At 53.7% G+C, this 16,502-nt stretch overlaps 1 protein-coding gene across 1 annotated transcript in view; it reads left to right on the plus strand.

Moving 5' to 3' along the window:
* Positions 1-2,624: 2,624 nt before the first annotated feature.
* Positions 2,625-16,502, plus strand: part of ZNF609 (zinc finger protein 609) — a 92,137-nt gene continuing 78,259 nt past the window's right edge. Inside the window, exon 1 of the mRNA XM_068957957.1 lies at positions 2,625-2,747. The gene's annotated coding sequence lies outside the window, so the exon portion shown is untranslated. The remainder of the gene's footprint in view (positions 2,748-16,502) is intronic.

Here is a 16,502-nt window from a genome sequence, read left to right on the forward strand (position 1 = left end):
GCCCCCCAAGGCAAAGAAATGGAGCAACGGCCCCCAAAACTGCACCTTTTTACCGCATCCCACTTACATAGCCAGCGCGTTGAGTCTCGCATCTTCCTTGCTTGGTTGCCAAAAAGCCTCTCAAGAAACCCGAGCTCACCTCGTTCAGTAACCTTCTGCAGCCAGCTGTGAGTGTGCACGGGGCACCATCAGGAGTGTTCACCTGCGCTACTGCTGGCTGATTTATGAGATCCTGCTTGCGAAACCTGTTTACGGTACCACGGCGGAGAGATGGCACCGTCCTGGGCTCTAACCCCTTCTTCCTCTGCTCAGGCCAGGAGCATGGACAGGGCACGTGGCTTCATGGGGATCTTCTTTATGGTGTATCTGAATGTCTCACAGGTCAGGCTGTGCAGGCCAGGCCCTTGCACCTCTCCTTTGACCACTTGAATATTAAGCCTCAGTGTTTTGTGGCTTCCAAGCTGAGAACATGACAATGATGGAAAACTCTCCCTGTAGAAAGGGGAGGAAAAAAAAGAAAAGAAAGCAGACGTTGCATGAATGAGCATCCAAAGCACACCGCAGTCGTGCCAGCGCGTTGTCCTTAGTTCTGCCCTCCTGTCCACGTGTGGCCGGTTGCAGCTGGGGATTACGGTGGTGTCCCTAAGCGCTACCTCCACGCTGGTGATGTACAACCACACTATGGCATCTAGCTGACCGGAGAGCACTCCTAGCCATGGAGCAGTGCTCCTCAGGCCACCTAACATCGCTGGCTACATCTCCTATCTAAGCTAACACACATGCTAACTAACCCCTCGAGAGATACCCCTGGACTGAAACCACCTGAGGGGCAGGTCCTGGGCCAGGAATGTCCCTGTGTCTGCCTGATGGTTGCAGTCCTGTGATTGCAGTGCAAAGACAAAGTCCTTGGCCATGCCATGCTCTGGGCCTGTTTGCACGCGCGGCCTGGTCCCTCCGCGGCCGCGGGGGCTCCCAAGTCCCGGCCTTCCGTTCCTTGCAGGTTTGGGTGATGCTTTCCGAGCGCAGAGACCCAACCTTGCTCTGGGGTGAGGATTTACAGGGCTGATCTCCAACGAGATTGTTCTGCCCAATTATACCATAAATAAAACTTCTTAATCCCAACAGGAGAGCTAACCCACAGCAGCGCGTTATCTTCAGAGCAACTTTATACCCAGGCGAGATTTATTGTGTTTCAAGAGCATCAGACTTGCATAAATTAGGCACTGCGCGGCTTACCCTGTCTGAAGGTTTCTGTGCCTCCTGCCCTGCTGTTTGGGTGATTTCTGCAGTGACTCTCAGCGGGGAAATGCTGCTGCACTCGAAGCGGAGTCTCTTTATGGCTGTACGGTTCTATTGTTGTATTCTTTTGGGCAAGCAACATGGCATTTCGGGCTGAGACCCTCTCCTTGCAAAACGCCACCGGCCAAACACTCCAGTACACATCTCAAAACACTCAAAACGCGCATCCTGGGGAGCACGTGGGCCTCGGGCAGATCCTAACGGGGCTGTGCCACCGGGGCGATGGCCAGAGAGGAGGAGCGCGGATGCGAAGGAAGAGAGGCGGATTTGTGGTGGTCCACGCCAGGACCATGCGGCAGGGCTGGGACAGCCCCGCTAGCATGAGCCCAACTCTCCTCCAGGACGGCACGGCTGCTTAGCCTGAGCCTGGACCCAACAGCCCGAGCTGGCGCGGGATGTTCCAGGGGGACTGCTGGCCGCCTGGCGCCGGGCTCTGGGGATGGGAATGGAGGGTGGAGAGGACATGCCACCCCCTGAGGAGGAAGAGGGGACAACCAAAGGGCCAGGGCTTGGGAGCGTTTTCAGGAAGGAGTCACCCAGGAGCCCCGCTCCCTCGGGGCGGCCCCGGCCGGCTCCCTAGGGCAACCGATCCACTTTCCGGGCTTTGCCCCCCACCCCGGGCAGGTCCTGGCGGCGCGGCGCCGTTGCCGGTCCCCCGGCCGCTCCGGCTCCGGCTCCGGCGCCGCTCTCCGCGTTTTGCCGCCGCCGTCGCGCCCCGGGCTTTGGCGCGCGCCCCCTTTGTGCGGCCGCGCCGCGCCCCCCCCGCACCGCACCGGGGCCGCCGCCGCCGCCGGATCCGGCCCGGCCCGTCTCGGCCCAGCCCGCCGCGCCTTTGTCTGCCGGCCCCTCCCGTCCCCTCCCCTCAGGTCATTTCCTCCCCGGCCAGGACCCCTCCACGTGCATATTCATGGCGGGGCGGGCTGGGGCGGGGCGCCGGGGCCCCGCGGGCAGCACGTGGCGCGGCGCCCGGTACCCCCGGCCCGGCGGCGCGCCCCGACCCGCGCCCGGCAGCCGCCGTGCCGCACCGGGCTCCGAGCCCCCGCCATGCGCGCCGCGCCGGCCCCGGCCCCCGGCCTGCCGCCGCCCCGCGCCGCGCCGGGTTTTCCGCCCTGCTGGCGGAGGGCGGCGCGCTCCGGGTTTTGGGCGCGCTCCGCGCTCCGGGTTTTCCGGCGCGCCCAGCGGCGGCTCCGGCTCCGGCTCGGGCTCCGCGCTCCGGGTGCGCCGCGTCCCCGCGGAGGCGAGGCGAGGCGAGGCGAGCCCGGAGCGCGGCGGCCGCGTCCCCCGCGAGGCGCACCCCGGCGCGGCCTGCGCGGAGCGCGGCCCAGCGGCGCGGCGCGGCGGCATGGCGGCCCCGGCGCCCGGCCCCTAGCTGGCGGCGGAGGCGGCGCTGCGAGCCGCGCGGCTCCATGGAGGAGACTTAGGGCAGCCCGGGACGGGAGCGGAGCCGGGTGAGTCTGAGCCCGGGCCGGCCCCGCCGCCGCCGCCGCCCCCCGGGCACCCGCCGCCTCTCGGGGGAGCCGCCCCGGCGGCGGGGGCCGGCGCCTTGCCCGCCCTCCTGCGGGCGGGGGCGCCGCTCGGCCGCGGCCGCGGGGGCGGGGGGCCCCCGCCTGCCGGGACAGCCCTGCGGGGCGGCCGGGGCCGGCGTGCCCCGCGCCCTTCTGCGGCCGTTGGGGCCGGGGCGCCCCCTCGTGCACCCCGCTGTGCGACCGCAGGGCTTGGGGGCCCCTCCGAGCCCCCCCCCGGGGTTAGGGGCAGCCTCTCTGCGACTGCTGGGAGCCGGGGGCCCTCCAGGGAGCCCCCCCTGGGCTTAAGGGCACCCCCTGTGCCACTGCTGGGGTCATCAGGGGACATCTCTGGCGTTTGGGGGCCCCCCCGTGTGATTGTTGGGTGCTGGGGGCCTCTGTGAGCCGCCCCTGGGGTTGAGGGACACCCCTCTGTGTGTCTCTTGGGGGTTGGGGTCCCCCGTGGGACACCCTTGGGGCTTAGGGAGACCCCCTGCCCGACTGTTGACAGTTGGGGGCCCCCACGGGACAGCCCTGGGGCTTAGGGACGCCCCCTGTGCGGCTGCTGGGAGTTGGGGGCCCCCGTGGGACGCCCCCTGTGCGGCTGCTGGGAGTTGGGGGCCCCCGTGGGACGCCCCTGGGGTTTGGATTCTCCGCTGTGACTGTTGGTGTTTGGGGGGGTCTTCTCACTTCCACTGTGGCTGTGGAGCCTGGGGACCCTCTGTGGCAGTTGGGCCTGGGGATCCCCCATGTTCTCCCCTGGAGGCTGTGTAAAAGGGGGATCCCCGAGCGGCCGCAGCACGCGTGGCCGGGGGTGTGCGTGTGTGGGGGGCTCCTGCCACGTCTCTGTGTGGATGGAGGTTGTCGCCTGGCGCGTGGGAGGTCACGGTCCCCTCCCGGTGGGGGCGCGTGGGCTTTCGCAGCCCCCTGGCGTGGCTCCCCTGTGTTGGCGGGGGGTAGGGATCCCCCGCGTTTGAGGGCTCAGAGCCTGGCCCCCCGCGTGAGCAGACCTTGGGGCTGCCCCCCGTGCCGGCGGTGGCCAGGCAGGGTTCGGGAAGGAGGCGTTGAGGGTCAGCGTGAGGGACGGGGCGTCCAGCCAGAGCGTGCGGGGTGCCGCACGTGCCGAGATGGGGAAGGTATAGGGCCAAAACGCCTGAGCTAGCGCCCTTATGTCCTGTCCTGGGGAGGTGGCACGTTGCTGAGGTTTGGGGATGTGGTTACCCGAGCCTGGGAGTGTGCCGCTTGGTCAGGAGCTCCCGCGCTTGGCGAGCGAGTCCTTGCTCCAGCCCTGACTCTCAGGTCCTCCTGGATGCACTTCTGCGCCTCAGGCACGGGTCTGTTTGCCTTGCGCAGGCAGGCTGTAAAGGACTTGGGGAGCCGGAGGAGCGCCTGGTGGGCGGCAGTGCTACCGCGCCATGCCTTTCCTCTGTTTGCAGTGCAGGTCTGAGCACAGCTTTCTGAAGAGACTGATTTCCTTCTCCCCCTTTGGGCCTGCCGAGGAGGAAGAACATCTGACCTGGGCGTACATGTGACACAGGCGGCAGCCCAGAGCAGTTTCGGGTTCCCAGCGCTGGGCGTGCGGGGGGGGGTGGTGGTGGGAGGACGCAGCCCCTTTAGGGGATTTTCTCAGCACAAATCACAGAGGATTAAACTCTCGTAAGAACATCTACCCAAACACAAGTTGTCTCTGTTGAGGGGGGGAAAAAAAATCCTGTCTGTGAGTGCAGTTCCTTGTGGATGCTGGAGGCGCTGGTGCGCGGAGGTCAGAGTCCTAGGCGAGCACTTGAGCTCTCCTTAACTGCCCTTAATTAGGGGCACTTTGGAGTGGGCCTGTTGGGCCTCTGTTGTGACGGCGAGACTGTTGATGAAGCAGAAATAGCTATCCTTGGAGCCTGCTTGGGAGGATGTGTTAGGCTGCCAGGACGGCTCGTGGATGCGAAAGGGGCAGGGGAATGCCGCGGGAGCGCCGCCGAGCAGCCGGAAGGTGTGTTTGACTGCAGTTGTATCCCCCTTGCGCACAGGAGTGGGGCAGGGCCCCGGGGTAGCCTGGCCCCCGGCCAGGGGAAGTGTTGAGATTGGACTGTAACTCGTGCAAGGCTTATCTCGGCAGCTCCCTGCTCCCGAGTGTGGCTTCTTCTCAGTCCTCGGCTGCAACAGGAAAGGCGAGCCTCTCCGGATGACACTAGTTTGGGCTGAAGTAAGTAACAAAGTGGCTGTGCTGGTAACGCGTCCAATAAATGCTCTGGTTTTATCTGAGTGAAACGGAGGGGTGAGAACTGCTGCTCCGGAGATAAAGCGGCTCTCTCTCCAGCCCATTGTGTACACAGGGAAGGTCACAGGTTCAAGTCTTGTCTGTGCGACTTGGCTCTCTTCCATCTCCCAGCAGGCCCTTTTTTTTTTCTTCCCCCTATTCTGGGTGGACCCTTTCCATTGGATGAGGTGTTATACAGATAGATTTTTTTTCTTTTTTTCTCTTTTCTTTTTTTTCTTTTTTTTTCTTTTTTTGGTGACGCACAATGAAGAGCTCATGGGCCCGTTTTTCCCTCCAGAAGAATAAGGATGCTGATGTCGGGGCTGACTTTCATACTCCAGCACAGCCTGTCTTCGTTCATCATGCCTTGCGAGAAGGGTGGAAGCGATGCTTGTGCTCGCAGCCTCTCTCGTCTGGACATCCTCAGGAAAACCTATTTCCCTGCTTTGTGTGATGACTCTGGCATAGGATTATGCTGCACATTTCTAGCTCTTTGTTGGCAGTACGTAGCCACGCACAGCACTCAAAAAAAATCCAGTCAGCTTTTTTATTGATTAGCTTTTTGAACAGAATAATTTATAATTTATTATTTTGAAGCCATTTTGGTCCTGAAACAAAAATCTTTGTCCTTTTATACCCTCTGTAATCCACCAACAGTGTCTCTGCTCCCTACATATCTGTGGGGTAGAGCTTGCTGAAGAAGACATGTACAAAACTGGGAGTTTGGCTGTCTCTGTGGTGCAAAAGGACAAGTATGTAATGTTTTATCTAAACTGGCCTTGCCGTTCAGGACAAGGGCTCTGAGCCAGTTAGAGCCACCAGAGGACATTAATCATCAAGCAAGTTGTAATGATCTGTAATTGAGTATGGCCAGGACACTGGGATTGTTTCGAGTTGGGCTCTCAGACTTCATTTGCACTGAAGGGTTTGTGTGTTGTGTGAGTCACTGTTAGGCTGCTTGTTACTTAGAGAGGGTGCATGTGTGTGTGTACACGTAGGTGTCTCTTGTTAGTACAAGCGTTATCCTATTTCTGTGGCCTTTGTGCATGTTGAATACAGCGAGTATTCTTTTTTGCAGAGTATGTCTTGGAGGGAGAAGCCGTTGTGAGTAAGCGATATTCATCCATTTGTAGCCCTGTGCCTTGGCCTGGGTGGTAATTGCAAATAATTTCTCCTTCTCTGCAGTTGCGAGGTGGCTAGTCCCCTCGCACTAACTGCAGCCTGACTTGTAGGGTGCCTGTGTGCACAGCATATGCTTCTGGGTCAGAACTCTGCCATCTCTAAAGCTTTTTCTTTTAAATCATTAGTCTATCTAAAAATGTATCTTTTCATGAAGAAATGTCACGCGACGTGTAAAAGCAGTTGAGGGACTCTCATGCTGTGCTGGAGCTACCTAACAGCTTGTATATCTTTATTATGTATGAATAAGAAGGAAGGGCCAGAGTTCAGTCAGTCTTGTTTATTCTTTTTGAGAACTGGGCCAAGCTGAATTTAAATTTGCCCCTAGATTATACTTACAGTGCTTTTTAATTCTTTGCATTTGGCATAAACGATAGTTGTTTTAGAGAAAACCAAAAGCTGCCTCCTGTTTCTAGTGCTTCCATGTGGGCATCCCTACAAAAACAAATCGACGTCGATGAGTTGTATCTGTGTAATTGTGGACTGTGGCAAAGGTTGGAGAGCTGAGACTGGGACTGTGTTCCCAGAGCTCAGCCATGTAATAAAGGCAGCTGAAGATCAGAGTTGTGTGTCGTGTCTGACACTGATTTATCTGGCATTTCCTGGGTGTACGCTGCCTAAAAAGGGATCTTTCTTTGCTTGCTCATCAAGGAAACAGGAAGAGCTGGGCTGTATCATGTTGCTCTTGACCTTGGGCTTGGAGGGGCTTGAACCAGGACTCGTGTGAAGCGTTCAGGGCAAGGAAGTGCCTCTTTGTGTTCACACTGCGCCCAGGACACCAGGTCCCTAATTCAGATTAGGGCCTCTGGGTATTGATGCAATAGTAGTCACACATGTAATGCAATAAGCCTCTTAGTCCCCTTTATCCTAAGTATTATGTAAATAAGATGGTATTTATGGTTCCAGGTATGTTGTTTTAGGGATGTGTGACACACTGTGTACGCAGCTATGCCCTTTGAGTGTTGACACTGCTCCTTCTGGCTTGGTTACCTGGCTTTAAGCAGGGAGCTGCTTCAGGAAGGTTGTGGGCAGATGTTCACACAGAGCAGATCACATGCCTGCTCCTAACAAAAGGAGGTGAGGCCGCAGGTGACCTTGCCAGAGGCTGGTGACAGTTTAACCACACTTTGTTGCTTGTACACAGTGAACTGATAGGCAGGCACAAGCCTTGGATAGAGTGCAGGAGATGAGGCAGTTTCCCACAGAGGGTTCAAGGTGAGCTCTCCGTTATCTTTGCAGGTTTGTTGAAGAATATGGACAAATGTTTCCCTAACCTTTGGGTTGTTAGTCACGCGAGTCTGTTCCCAAACTTGCCCCGTGTCCCCACCTGCCGCTTTCCTCAACTGTTGTTTCCCCAGGGTGATAGTTGTGGAGGGGAATGAAGCTGATGGCTATTTGTGGAAAGGGTTTCTGATAGGTTTGCAGGCAGCGACCTCTTAAAAGCCCCCAGAGATGGCACGGGCTGTGTTAGACTGGAATTCTTCAGCGAGGTCTTTTTTTTTTTTTTTTCTGACACTATATGGGCACGAGTCAAACGTTTCGTGCGCTCTACGAATGTGAGGAGAGCTAGTTCCTTCTCAGCAGAGTTTGGCTGCTAATTCAGGAAAGTCATGTAGTTTGGGCTCCTCTTGTGCGGTGGCGCTAACCAGAGAGGATAATGACGCTGTTACATGGGGGTATGTAACTCTAGCAGGGTTTTGGGGATGTGGAAGGGATCCACATCCCTGAGCCAGGTTTATTTGGATGAGGAAATGATGCAGCTTGGTTTCCGGGCTCCGTTTGCTTGGGGCAGCAAACAGCTTTGTGCTGAAGTGTGCTGAGGGCCAAGTCCTGAGCTGCTGATTGCTGGATGGTGGGAGGAATGTTAGGCAAAAGGTCCCTCTGCACCGGTCCAGTTTCTCACGTTGAAGCAGCTGTTGCTGCTGGATGTTGAGGCCGGTCCTGGGCTGGATAATCCTTCTTTGACCCAACGAGGTTTTTCTGATAGTCTGAGAGTGCTGATGTGGGGGGCCAGGACTTGAGGAGCCAGGACACTCAAATGGAAAGAACTAGATGTTTGTGGAGTAATTCACAATTCTCCTTTTGCCTTGCCTCCTCAGAAAAGCTCAGGAGTGTCCCTGGTTCTTCCCAGCCCTTGCCTTTGTTGCTGATATGCTACCGGGGTTCCTCATTGCCTCACTCTTTGATTTGGGTTTGGAAGGGTGAGCTAGTTCAGGAGCTGATCTGATGGGGAGCCGTTCATTTTCTTTTGTGGGGTGGTATCCAGCTGGATCACTTGGCTGAACCAACTCAGCCTGTGGCTGTAGCTTTGACACAAGGAAAGGAGAAGGATGTGACAGGGACATGGCTTCTTTTGGTGGTGGCTGGCAATGGCATCAAAAAAATGCCCTTTTCTACTAAAAGGGATCCATAAAATGACTTCAGATAAAAGGGGGGTAAGTTTTTGCTTGGACAGACTTGCAGTAAAGGAAATAGGGGATGGTTGCCTGCCTGTGTGAAACTTGCTCTGTAACTTCAGTTGCTTGTTTCATTTATCTTTTTAAACATGCACCTTTCTTTAAAGGAAGTGCTTATTCCACTTCTGGCTTTTGGTGAAAGATCTGTTTTCTAGATGAAACCAAGACCCTGGTGCTCAGCTCAGCTGAGTGTCCTTCATGCGAAGAACGTTACTGACTTACCTGCTAAACATCAACTCAGATACCTGGTGTGAGATACCCTCCCCCTGCCCCATCCATAGACACACTCATGTATGTTATGGGCCTATATGTTATGTGTATACGTGCATGTAAATATGTACAAGGATATGAGTATATGTTTGTGGACGAGTAAAGGTTCTTTAAGGAGAATCTTGATGTTTTGTATTTAAACATTAAACGCTCAGCTTTTGCTTTTCATTTCCTTGTTTATGGAACAAGAAAAGAAACAAAAAGGACAGGAAAAATAATGTTGTCCTTTTATGCCACTCCTTCCCTGAGCACATTGTGGGCACAAAAAGGTTTTGCAGCATCACGGATTTTCCCTTCGAGCTGTTTCTGGGCCTTCTTGGCCTCTCTGTTCTGACAGCTGAAAGGATGATATCTTTGTAGTGTTGCATCGTGTGTGTCGTCTTGTCTCTTTGCACAGATCCAGTGAAGTATTGATAACAAAACAAGGCAATTTTAGAATGGTTTAATAAGTTTGATTAGCCCATTTTTTTGATCAGATCATTTCTGGCTTGAGCAGGTCCAAAGGTTTGGTTCCTAGTTAGTGCTGAGTTCTTTGTCCTTCTCTGACAGGAGAAGGGGCAGTTCAGAAGTCTGTTTTGCAACTTTTAAACGAGTGAAAATGAGGTGTTTAATCACTTAACTAATGTTAACCACTGTGAAGTCAATTGAAGAGGTAGAGCTGTGCTAATCTCCAGGAGAATTAGTGGTCCATCCCTAAAGATTTGCTAGCAGATGCTATGGTGAAGTTTCTTGTCCTGGAGACTGACTCCCGTGCGCCCCCCCCCCTCCCCCCCCCCAGCATCTAATAGGTACCTTCTGTAATGTTTGACATACTGCCACAAGTAATTAAAACTGAACTTCAACTAACAGAATAAGCCAAGTATACTTTGATGCGTTATTCTTGCTTTTTTTATTGTATTCCTTTATGTGCTGGCTAATTTGCAGAATTCTGTAATTTGCAATGGGTCATTAGTGTGAATTAGCAAGTTTCTGATGTATATCGTAGCTTTGCAAATGTGCTTTATTAATCTATGAAATACACCTATTTATTATCCCTTCCTAAAAAAAATGCTGAAGGACTTTCTTGGCCTGGTATTCCCTGTGCTGGGATTTATCCCTGTCTGTGCGTATGCCTTCCCTTCTCCTTCACTTTGCAGTGTGTTTGGCTTCTCCCAAAGTGTTTCCAGGCTGATGGCTTGACAGCAAGAGCGATTACAGCTGCAGGTAGTCTATATTCTTCTGCTGCAAATGAAGCTGCAGCTAGTGCTAGCCAAGGTGCCCTAATTGGTTATTGAATGAGGGGGAATTAAAGGCATTAGTAGGTGAAGTGGCAGGTCCTTCATTTTTGGAGCAGTGATGTTCTTCCTCTTCTAAAGCCTGGGAAGCAGCCAAGGCTGCCTGTTTGCTCTCCTCCTGTTGAAGAGGAGGGGAAAAAAAAAAGGAGGGGGGGGAAAGAGCTAGAAATTAGCTGCTCTGTTCTCCTCAGTTGTTAGGAGCAGCCTAGGAGCGAGCGCGCAGCAGTTTGTGTCCTCTCCGAATGGGTCACCGCCGAGGCAGCGTGGAGTGCTTCGTGCTGCACTTCCCTGGCCCTTACCCTGGCGTGTGCTGTGTGTGGCTCTTTCATGTTGAGATCAAGGCAGAACTGCAGCTGGAAGCTGTTGCTTTGGTGGTCAGAGCGCTCATTTTGATCACTCCAGTTATCTTCCTTGAGACAGTGAAGACAGAAATCAGGAGTTAACTTCTGTGCTGATTCCCCGCTGCCCGAGTGGTCTCCCAGCGTGCACCCAAGTGCTCTGCCTGCTGACATCTGCTAACGTAATTTGTAGTTTTCCTTTCCGGCTGTACCTGTTCCGAGAAGGATCCTGTTTGGAAACATGCTAATGGCTGTAGCTGTTACAGCCCCTGCTCAAATCCTCTTCCCTGGCTCTTCTGGGTGAGGATGGGGGAGGGTACGATTACCTTGAGCTGGCGGAGCTGCTGGATGCTTTGTTATTATGAAAGCGTGGCCTCCGGCTGTAATTTGGCGTCACACCTTATCTAGCATAACTGGGCTGCTGCTGAAAGGGTTAGTCCCTCTCCCAGCCCTGCGCTCCTTGATCGGCGCTGGCTCGCCCTGTGGCTCCGAGACTGCCAGATCCCACGCTGGTGAAAGGCACGTAGCGTTGGGGGGGTGGCCTGGAGCGAGGCCTGGGGTCTTTGTGAGGAGCCTTTATAACCTTCTGCGTCCCACAAAGGAAGGGTACGAAGCTGGTTCAGACATGCCCGGTCTGTTCCCACCAACGCCCGGCGGCTCAGGGCCAAGCTGCAGGTGCGTTTTTGCAACCCTGCTGGTCGCTGTTGGATGAACAGAGGAAAAGTGGGAGCTCCTTTTTTCTGGGCATACACAACCGCTGGAGTAAGCGCCATTCGGTGTCTTTGGTCTTGCCTAGCACTTCTGACTGATGTTTTGGGGACCCCCTCCTGATCACGTTTATCTTACTGCTGCTTTTTGTTTGTTCCTGGCTTTCTCAGGTTGTTGGCATTCTTCCATCCTGCATGGAGCGTTATCTGAAACTTGTAAGCCTTTTGGATTATTTTAAAATGTTCTCTGGCCTGGTCCTTCTTAAAGGCTGTGCGTTGCAACAGGCCACTGATTCGGATATCGTTAAGCCAGTTTAAGCCTCTAATAAATCAGTTCATCTCTGCACTGGGGTTGGCAAGGGTGTAACTAGACTGGTTTTTAAATCTGCATAGCTGCATTGGTTCCAGTTTCCTAATGGAGCCCAGCTCTCAGTGTGAGGGAGAATCAAACCCCAGATTTGTCCCATGTGTCCCTGTGGGAAATGTCACAAATCATAGCGCAGTGCCAGTCATATGAATTGACTCAAATGTCCTGTTTTGAGTGTTAGTGTTATTTTGGCAACAGCCAGCCGCGGTATGACTGGCTGGGCTCACCAAGAACGGGCTTTATGGGGATGTGCGGGTTTCTGTTGCTGCTACTGGTAGTCTCCCATGAGCAATAGCGCGCTGGCTTGTCTAGTTTAGACTCATCTGAAGCATTTCCGAGTTAATTCTGGCCAGTTATTGCTCACAGGGTTGCTTCTTTGCTTTTGCCACCGTGCGTGCGTGGCTGCCAACGGTTTGTGTGTCGCCATTTGACAGCCAAACCTGTGCGGTGATCCCTCTCCGTGGCTGCAGCGTTGGAAGGTGTGTGCTTGTTGCAGCGTGGGGGTAACACTGTGACACCTGCAGTGGTGCAGGTGTGTAGGGTAGCACATGAGGATCACAAGATAAGCAAGAGGATACAGGTCTTGGGTGCAGACAGCGCTGTAATTCTAGGCCCAGCAAGTGTGTAGTGTTGTCTTCCAGTGTGCAGACACAATGGCTTAGGGGGTAAAACCCTGCTCAGAGTTCCCAGTTTAGGTTAGATCTAAAAACTGAGCATGTAGGAAGGAAGTTAGCTTAGTCATTTTACATACTGAACACTTTTTTTTTTTTTTTTTTTTTTCCTCCCATGGCATATGGGTTTTTCTATTCTTCTTCCCCAGTGAAGCCAAATGTTAAGAGCGCTGGGCACCAGCTGATGTTTATGGAAGTGGATCGGAGCGCTGGGTTTGCTGGTGAAGCTCTTGGCTGTTTTCAGCTGTCAGAGATTTTGAAGTCAGTGAAGTCACACCTGCGGGAGGAAGTCTAGCCCATTGCTTCCGGACAGGCAGCCTATAGCCAGCCACTGTCTAGAGGAACAGTCCTCTGAGCCTTGCTGCCACCTGCTTGAGACCCATTGTGGTATCGTTAGGGGACTCCTAACCCTCCTCAGGAAGAGGAGTGATGGCTCGTTTCCTCTGCACACCAGAAGGCAGATGCCTGGGAAAGGGAAGTGCCTTGCATACGATGTTGCTATGAGAGTCATAAGATGTGCTGGCCCTGCTTTCGTGTGCGCTCTTTGTGCTCAGTTTACCTCTAGTCCGTACTGCTACTTCATCACACCGCTGTGACCTTCCCTTCCTGCGAGCGTGGGTCCTTCCTGGCTAGAGATCCTCTGTGAGAGCGCTGAGAATCTGAGGGTCGTCTGCTGTCCCTCATAGGAACAAAATGAGATCGCATTTGGTGGTGCCTGAGGGATGGAGACTTTGTGCGGGTCTGTAGGTATTGGTGCGCCTTCTGTGTTAGCCAAGTACCGTGCACTTGAGTGAAGTTCCACTCGCTGTTGGTTTTCATGAAATAGGAGGTTCTGGACGTCTCTGTGTATTGGCAGAGGAAATCGGGGTTGCATTTTATTCAGTACGTAGGAAGGTGGCGTAAAAAGTGCAAGGGTTGAGAGGCATCAAAATCAACTAACTGTAAATCTGAAGAATTATAAGCTCTCAAGGTACACAAACAAAAAATTGTGGCTCTGCTGATGATGCTTCAAAGACTGATGGGAAGATTAAAGAAAAGCTTGTTCCAGTTTTTGGTATTTCATGAAATAAAGGAGGGCCTAAAATTTGTACTCCTTTTTGTTTCCCCCCTTCTTGTGTGCCTCACATCGGTGACGTCGCTGCTGGTTGTGTTTGGCTTGTTCGGAGTTCAGGGAAGCATGTGCAAGTTTAGGGGGGGTCTGCAGCGGGTGGGTTTGCTCTCTTGAATCTCATTCAAAAGCACTGGGTTTTTTCAGCCATTGACTGAGTTTCTCTGAAATGTCTGTTTGGCATTGGAGTTAAGTAAGCGTCAACAGAAACAAACGCTGAGTTTCAGTTAATCACGCCAAGCTTTTTCTTCAAACACAGCCTGGTTCAGATCTAAGGCTCTGTGCCCTTATCTTGGATTTAATATTTTGCTGGACATCTTTGGTTGTAAGAGTCTAATTGAATGTTGCTGTAAAGGTCATGTTTTAAGGTTATGAGCAGACAGAGGTGGACGTGAGGGTGAATTCTGATCCTAACTGCATTTTTTGACTGATGATGAATGTTGTGCTGATACTTGTGCGTGTAAAAATGCTGGTTGGTACTAGGTGGGTGTTGTGACTTGATAGCTCCCCTGAGCTTTGCTCCAGGCAGGGCTGGGGTGCGCTGGCAAAATTGTCCAGCCATCCATACGCTAAAGAGATATTTGCTCGTTTCTCCCATCTTTCTCCATCTCCAGCCTCTTCCAGTGACCTCGTCTGTCCTGCTTCTGTAATGCCTGTATTTGAAAATTTCAGGCTTTTCTAAGGAATGCCAACAAATGACTCATGCCTTAAATGTTGCCCTGTGTCAGGTTCATTGCTAGTGTAAAGGGCCAGCCTATGGAAACTTTGAGTCCCGGCCTAAGTTTGTCTACTTGTAACCAAACAATCTGACTGCATTGCATGCTGGAAGATGTAGTCTTTGTGGGGTGCACCTCCATATTGAAAAAAAGAAGGGTGGCTCCATTTTATTCAAATTGGGTTGAGCCTGCTCGCCTCTGGCAGGGTGCCAGCGTGAGGCCGGATTAGCCCGGGAGCCCCCCGAAGCTTCCCCAGCGCCTTCTGCGAGCGACGAGGCAGCAGCGCTAGCTCCTCCATTCAAATCTTGGTTAATTCCCCATTTAACAGCTTGTTTTGAAGCCCTGCACTTGAGCTTGTTTTGCAACATCTCGGACTCCCACTGCGCGAGTGTGATTGAGGAACCCTGCCCCTGTTGGGTGGCAGTTCTGGAGGGTGTCGTGGCAAATCTCCTTTGTCTGCTACAGCTTGACTGATGTATGGGGGAGAGCAAACCCTCCTCCCCTGTGTGATTTCTTGAGCTGAAAGCAGCAAGTGAGTGAGGAAGCTCCTTTGTGCAGATTTCTCCGTCTCCTCTTGTGCATGCCAGCTGGCTCTCGTTCAACCTTTTTTTTTTTTCCCCCTCTCCTTTTTTCCCCCCCCACTAGAGAGAGGGGGTGGGGAGAAAGGGAACATCTTAAAAAGAGATCTACAGAAAAGACATGGGAGTTACTTAACAAAAATCCAACCCAAACAAGCCCAGCTGGGGGATTACAAACGTGGTGTTAGGAGCCGAGCAGAGAGCGAGCGCTGCAGCTCGGGAGAGGAAGGCGCGTCCCCTCCGAGTTTCTTTAGTCGTAAAAGGAAACAAAAAGGGATCTTGTGTGGAGGCAGCGTATGGGGAAAGCTGTAGGCTGGCTGCCAGCGATGGATGGCGAGAGAAAAGGCCTCGCAGCGCAGCGTCCCCTCCTGTTCCTACCGCGGCCTGTCTGCTGCAACGGCAGGGGCTTACTGGGGTAGCTGTGGTGGGCTGCGGGGCGTCATCTGGGGCCATGGTGCGGACCGAGCTTGTGCTTTTCTGACTGCGCTTTCCCCCAGCTGCTGATACCGCGTTTGCCTGCCCCACACATTTGTGGGGCTGCCTGGAAGCAGAGGGTGCTTTTGCAGTCACGGATTGGGCCCAGGCAGGGCAAGCAGTTAGCTGAAATACTCCGCTCCCTGCCTTTGCCCTCCTGGAGGACCTGCCTCGCACAGGAGATTTTTTCCGTCGTCTTGGCTGTTCCTTATTGCGGGCATTCCTGAAAGTTAATCAGGGTGAAAATTGCAGTCAGTCATGTCTGGAAGCCACCAGAGGCTGATCCTGGAGCGCCGCAGACTTGAGCACATGGGTATGAGACAGTCTTTCTACGTGTGGGCTGGTTGCATTGTTGCCAGGAGAGAAGCTTTCTCCTGCATCTTGCTGCCCTTGGGCGTTAAATCATTCCCTGATTTGGTTTCCTGGCCTCCGATTCCACTACAAAAAGTCAAAGCGATGCAGATTTCTTGGATTTGCTGAGGAGCATCCTGTGTATATTTTAGCACAAAGAGCTGGGGCTCATGCGGTTTCCTAGCTCTCTGCTTGGTGCTTTTTGAAGTGCTCCCTGGCTCTGTTTGAATAGCTTTCTCTAGGTGTGTTTGCAGTTGGCTGCTAGCTCCGAAAGTGAACTTTCAGGTTTGTCTCTAATATGCTGGCTCCTTCCCAGTGCGTAGATGTGGATTGTAGAGGTCTCGGCACCTAATGGAGCTGAATTATTCATGTCTGGTGCCGCATGTGCGCAGCATTCCCAAGCAGAAAGCTGTCTCCTTGTAGGATCTGAGCTCCAGGACTGCTCTTAAAATGCTTTGTTGGCAGGTCTCCAGGCCAACAAGTGAGCACATGCTTTTCATGTTGTGCAGGGATCAATCCTGCAATGGCAGGAGGTAAGGGGAAGGACAAAGTTTATAGCTGAATCAATCTCTTCACTCTATTTTGTGAGATACCGTGATTTGCGGTGGCATTACTCTCATGTTAGAAGAGCGCAGAGGATCTGAATAGCACCCAGCACCTGCAGTCCTTCAGGAATTGGAGGGTTGTGCAAAACGGATGGGGGGGAAGTGACCCCCTCCTGTCAGCTGCGGACTGTGGTAGCCAGAGATTCCTCTACGTGCTGCTCGCCCTGCGCAAAATGGGGATGGTGCTGCAGGTTGGGACCTGGGAGGTCTTGCTAGTGAGAGCATTGCCCTCCGGAGAGGGCTCTCATCCAGGGGCAGAGGTCGAGCATGTGAGGGTAGGTCTTTGGAGAACAGAAAGTGGGAATTAAGCCAGGAATTTGCAGCGGAGGGCTGGGGGGGAGTATTTGATGCTGAGC

This window comes from Struthio camelus, chromosome 12, assembly GCF_040807025.1.
Source record: "Struthio camelus isolate bStrCam1 chromosome 12, bStrCam1.hap1, whole genome shotgun sequence".
NCBI classification, from domain to species: Eukaryota; Metazoa; Chordata; class Aves; order Struthioniformes; family Struthionidae; genus Struthio; species Struthio camelus.